The sequence below is a fragment of the Nelumbo lutea genome, chromosome 4, assembly GCF_056320005.1.
Source record: "Nelumbo lutea isolate HS-2025 chromosome 4, American lotus-T2T, whole genome shotgun sequence".
NCBI lineage: Eukaryota > Viridiplantae > Streptophyta > Magnoliopsida > Proteales > Nelumbonaceae > Nelumbo > Nelumbo lutea.
The window spans coordinates 89852589-89858588 of NC_142687.1; positions in this window are offsets into that span (position 1 = coordinate 89852589).

Consider the following 6000-nt stretch of genomic DNA (forward strand, 5'->3'; position numbering starts at 1 on the left):
GGGCAAGATTGACTATATCTCCACTCGCCATAATCAGACTTCCATTTGATGAGAGAGAAGCATCCGAGTTTATTATAAGTTTTCATCTTGGAGGTTTCTCCCATCTAGCAACGCTTGGAGGGGAGGGCTAGGATTTTCAAGGACAGAATCAAACTCCTCGCATTGATTAGCCCACCATCGTCTTGCTCTTGCAACCATTTCCTCTGGATTTGTGGAGTAATTTTCAAACACAAACTCTCATTACGGGCTTTCCAAATCAGCCAGCTCGTTTTCTCTTTCACAACTAAGCCAAGAAGTAAACCATCTTGATTTTCAATAGGACAAATCAGATTGCACGAGCATAAGGACACTCTAGCTAGGATGATGTGTTCGATAGTCTCACTTGAAATATTGCACCTAGGACACATATCTGACATCACCACGTGCCTTTCTTTAAGCTTATCAAGGGAAGGGAGGGAAGAGCAGTGTGATATCCCTTCCATACGAAGAATTTAATCTTTGGACATTGTCCTCAGTCTGATTTGCATATATAACACTTACGTCTTGACCTTGAACAACTAAATAATAGGCCGATCTCACGGTGAAATTTCCTTTCTTTGTCCTGCCCCAAGCTAACTTCTCTCTCATTAGAAAATAGAAACCAACTTAGGTGAATTTTCAAACTCTATTGAGAAAAGAGATCTCAGAGTTGCAACTTTCCAACATCTTCATCTTTGGTGAATAAGATCATTGATTGTTTGAACTGTGCAATTTTCTAGGTGGTAATAACAAAAGTTTTCAGTGATTACTTTAATGTGATCTACAACCGACAGGCTTCGGTTTGTCTTGAAAATATTTTGAGAGCAACAAGGTCTACAATTTCTACGACCCAAAATGCAGATCTCTATGCTCCATTGACTGATGTAGAAATTGAGAAAGCAACTTTTCAATTAGGCCCTCAAAAATCTCCTAGCCTGAATGGCATGAATGGTTTGTTTTTTCAAAAGTATTGAACCATTATTGGTGAAGATGTTATTAAAGATTGTAAGTTAATGTTTGATGAAGCAAGAGTTGCTGAGGATATAAATTTCACCTACATTCCTGAGGATATAAACGCCCTCAAGTTGTGGACCAATTCAGAGTTCAGACCAATATCATTATGCAACGTGGTATGTAGGATTTTTGCTAAAACTTTGGCAAACTGCTCAAGGAAGATTTAAATGTGGTGGTTGATGACCCTCAATGTGCTTTTCTAAATAAAAGAAATATCACAGATAATAATATCAGAATTTCACATGAGGTATTTCATCACCGTTTAAAAAAATAAAATAAAACTAGAGGGAAATCCTACTCTATGGCGGTGAAGTTGGATATGCACAAAGCATACGATAGTGTAAATTGGGATTTCTTGAAGTTATCTTTGGAAGCAATGGGGTTTGCTACCTCATTGGATCAATGTCATGATGGTGTGTATTACCTCAGTTTCTTATGCTCTTCAAGCTCTTCAATTAAATGGTCCGATCAAAGGTTCATAAAGCCCAACAACGGTTTAAGACAATACCTTACCTGTTTATGATTGTCATGCAAAGCCTAATGACTAGATTACTTAAAGGAAGCAAGCAATCAAATTGAGGGTATTAAGCTGAATCGTCTAACAAAAAAAATATATATATATATATATGAACCAAACATATCACATCTCCTTTATGCTAATGGCTGCATTTTGTTTTCAAAGGCAAAGGCAGAAATTCTAATGTCATAATTTAAATAGGCTCCTTGGAGGTTCTGCCCACAGCTGTGGTTTGAAAATAAAATTATCAAAGTTAGCGGTTTATTTCAGCTCCAACACTCCATACAGATTTAAGAAGTTGATGGCGCAAACGCTCCAAATGCCTAAAGGAGATCCAAAGGGGGAGAAATAGAAATAAATCAGAGACTTTTGCAAATGTCTTAACAAAAATTTAGACAGATAGGTTCCTGGAAAGGACAAGGAACCACCCTTCTTTCAGGTGCGGGACGCGAGGTAATGATCAAGGCAAATGCTTGTGCATCCCCTATTTTTACAATGCAACATGTCAAATTTTATGTGGGGTCAGAGGCGTTAAGGGCATAAAATTCACTGGATAGCCTGGCCAAATATGTGCAAATCTAAATCTGCAGGTGGACGGACTTGGACTTAGATTCCGATTCCGACATACGAAGGAGTTCAATATAGCTTTACTGGCTAAAGCTGCATGGAATTTGCTTCGTAGCCAAGAAGCTTTATGGGCAAGAGTCTTGAAGAATAACTATTACCCTCAATCTTCTTTTCTCGATGCACCATTAGGATCTCGGCCGTCTTGTGCTTGGAGAAGCCTCCTAAGTCCTAATGGGGAGAGATCTACTAGAAAAAAGGGGTGTGATTTGGAGAATAGGTGATGATGTCTCCATCAACATTTGCTAGGCACCATCTTTGTCCTTAATTTTGTACATTTTGCTAGCTTGGCGCCTCTTGACCACTGTAGCATGGAAGAACCTTGTGTTTTGATCGCCTTTCTTTAACCACTACACTCAGGATTTCTGTGCTGCTTCCACACCATATGAAGCCCCTTAGATAAACGATTAACCTCTTCTCTATTATAGGATTCTTTTGTAGCGTTCTTTGGTAAATTTTTTGGGAGATTTGACCAAACTTGCTTTTGTTCCAATCTTTGAGAGCTTGTTTACAATTTGTAATGTTCTTGCCCCACGTATCTGTTTGGTTTAGGACTTGGCCTTACTGAGCACGCTTGTTGAATAACTTCATTGCAAGAGTTATCACTTGTCCACATTGACTTAAAACGGAAACATTTATAACATTTCCAAGTAGGGGATACTATGCAGAGTGGAGCATGGTCTGAACCAATCATGTCTTCATGAAATACCATTATCTCAGGAAAAAGGAACTTCCATGCTGAGTTAGCAACCCCGCCGATCAATTCTCTCTTGTATCATGTGATATCTTTATCTCTTATTTATGAAGCACCCTGCAAACACAGATTCTGAAGATCCCTGCATATACAGAAGTTAGTAACAGCTGGGGCTAACACACTTGTACCGGTCCTCCAATATAAAATCAAAGGACATTAATATGACCCAAGGAAACAACTCGAGACAGGGGATTTTCTCAGATATGAAATTGAGTGTTTGATGAGGCTTCCATCACTCAACAGTACAAAAATGGACAAGGGGAAGGGGAAGACCCCTTCTTATCCGAGATTCTTCTAACCTCCCAGACTCTCACAAGGTAGGATTAGTTGCCCAGTTTTCTCAATTACCTTGCCAAACTTTGACCACACCAAGCAAGGACCAAGCAAGAGTCTTGCTGACATGGCTTTAGTTTGATTAAATGTAAATAGGCCTAGAAAAGATATTTACCCATTGGGTATAGGATTTGTCCATACACCAAGGCCAAGGTTATTCTGAATCGTGGGCATCTGGCCACTCAGATCAACAATTTAACCATGTATTAGGGAAGCCTTGAAATTCCAACTCACTCATATGAAGGTCATTGATTGTTCTTCTAAAGGCTTGAATCCTATAATTTGGAGTTTTCCCAACCCCTGTTTTTTTGAGTGGTGCAATATCTCATACATTAAAGTCTCCAAGCATGGCCCAAGGTCCAAAGGAAAGAGGTTCAAGCTGAGTTAATTCTTTCCAAAATTTGCTTCTCTTCTGAGAGTAAGTCTTAGCAAACCTCTTCCGTCTCCATTTGAACTGTCTCGGTTTTGCCTACCCCCCGATAGTTCCAGCTTAGCAGATTCATTGCTCTCGGCGATACCTGCCGATCTTCCAGAGTTTTAAAGTTGCTGAGAGGTTGAAGGGGAATTTGACAAAGAAATTTGGTAGGGATGGTATCTCTATTTTCTATTTGTTGTACTTTCCTTCTAAAACATCAAGCATGCCTAACCCCTTTTCAGACTCCCTGTGCTTTTCTTCCTCTAAGCAATTTATGCTTGCAACGCAACTTGATCAGGATAGTCTAAACGACGTTGTTTTCAAGGGTTAACTTGGTCTTCCTCAATAATCTCCGTCAGCTCCTTGGGACCCTGCATTGCATCTCTTTTCTTCTTTTTGGTGATTTGCATGCAAGGAATCTGGCCCTCTTGGAGTTGTAAGGTGAGAAATGCTTATTTGTGGTTGCTCGCCACTTAGCGACAAAATTTCACTACTCACTTTCTTCAGGATATGTGTCATCTGATTTCTCCCCATGTTCTCCCCCTCCACTTTCTGAATATTCAGAGATGTTAAGTCTTGTAAGCACCTTACCCATTCTATATAGATTTGGTATTACCGTCTTCAACGACTCTTCTACGCTTTTGCTTTTTGGACCTTCTGCTCTTTTGTTGGCCCAATCTCCTACACAAGCCGCCTTTTTTGCTTCGCAAGGAGCCTTTTTGCGATTCTGGAGCTGCCGATTTCAGATTTTGATTTATCTTTTCTCCCCCTCTTATGCCGCGTTTCTCTTTCTCCTAGTCCTTCATTGAAAGGGTAGAAACCTCGTATTGGTGGCAGTCGTCCTATCCTGCTTATCTTGCTTATCATCTTCCCCATCTCCTTTCACCGGAAACACATGCTGAATTCGTTTTGCCGGCGATCTGGCTCTTCTGAATCTTTCCTCTACCAGCTTTGAAGCCTTTGTAGTTTTGGTTTTTGAGGACACCGCCTTCATCCAAGGATCAAATTTCTTGGTCTTTTGATATCCGCTTGTAGGACTATCCTGTTCCACTACACTTTGATCCTCCTCATCACTTTCATTTTGACTTTTATCAAGACAATTCACATCAAGATGACCTAAACTCCCGCATTCGTAGCAGAAGTTTGGAAGCTTTTCACATTGAAGGTTTACCCATATTTATTCCTCTTTGTTTCTCAATCGTATTTGTAACTTCTGTTTCAGCGGTTCATGCGCATTGATATCCACCCTTACTCTGATATAACAGTTCAGTTGTTGTTGCTCCCAGGTCATTTCATCAACTTTGTTGGTTCCGTCCTATCATTGTCACCGAAGTCAAACTTCTGGTCTAATAGCTCCAACTGGAAGGCCTGTTATGTGCATCCAGAAAGGAAAGGATTGAAAGCATACTTGTCAAACATCAGTGTTGTCTTCCATTTCTTCTACCATTATCATTTGTTGGGTTATCAAAAAGGGCAAATTTCTTTAACTACCCTAATTGACTAATCTTACCCATGAATTGGCATCTCGTGCCAACTTCCAGTGCAATTGTGACATGTGGCATCTCATGCCAACTAACTATGGCCTCCAGCTCGCCATAGGCAGCTCATCATAGGTAATTTGTCACAGGCAGCTCGCCATAGGCAGCTTGCCCAGGCAGCTTGCCACAGGCATAGGCAGCAGCTCGCTACAGGCAGCTCGCCACGGGCAGCTCGTCATAGGCAGCTTGCCACAGGCATAGGCAGCAGCTCGCCACAGGCAACTCGCCACAGGTAGCTTGCCATAGGCAGCTCGCCACAGGCAGCTTGCCATAGGCAACTCGCCACAAGCAACTGTCAGGGCTTGCCACAGGCAGCTCGTCATAGGCAGCTCGCCACAGGCAACTCGCCCTAGGCAGCTCGTCACTTGTAGAGAAGCTCGATACATGAGTAGTTTGGCGTATCGCAGGAAGATCTCCTGCCTGACAACCTGGCCTAGACACCAACCCGCCGACTGACACGGGCACTGACCTGACAACCTGACCCAGACACCAACCCGCCGACTGACATAGGCGCCGACCTAGCAACCTGGCTCAGACACCGACCCGCCAACTGATGCAGGCGCCGCCCTGACAACCTGGCCGCCTGACACAAGCGCCAGTCTGACGACCTCGAGGAGTTCACCACCATACCTCGGTTCTGATGGGATGTGACGAGTCTTACCGTTTGGAGGCTTTTCACCCACCTAACCCGCGAGGGCTCCGGTATATAAAGACCTCACCCGCCAAAGCGGGGGAGGAGGGAAAAAATGTCGAGGTAATCCCTGCTCTCTAACTCTCTCGTTCCTCC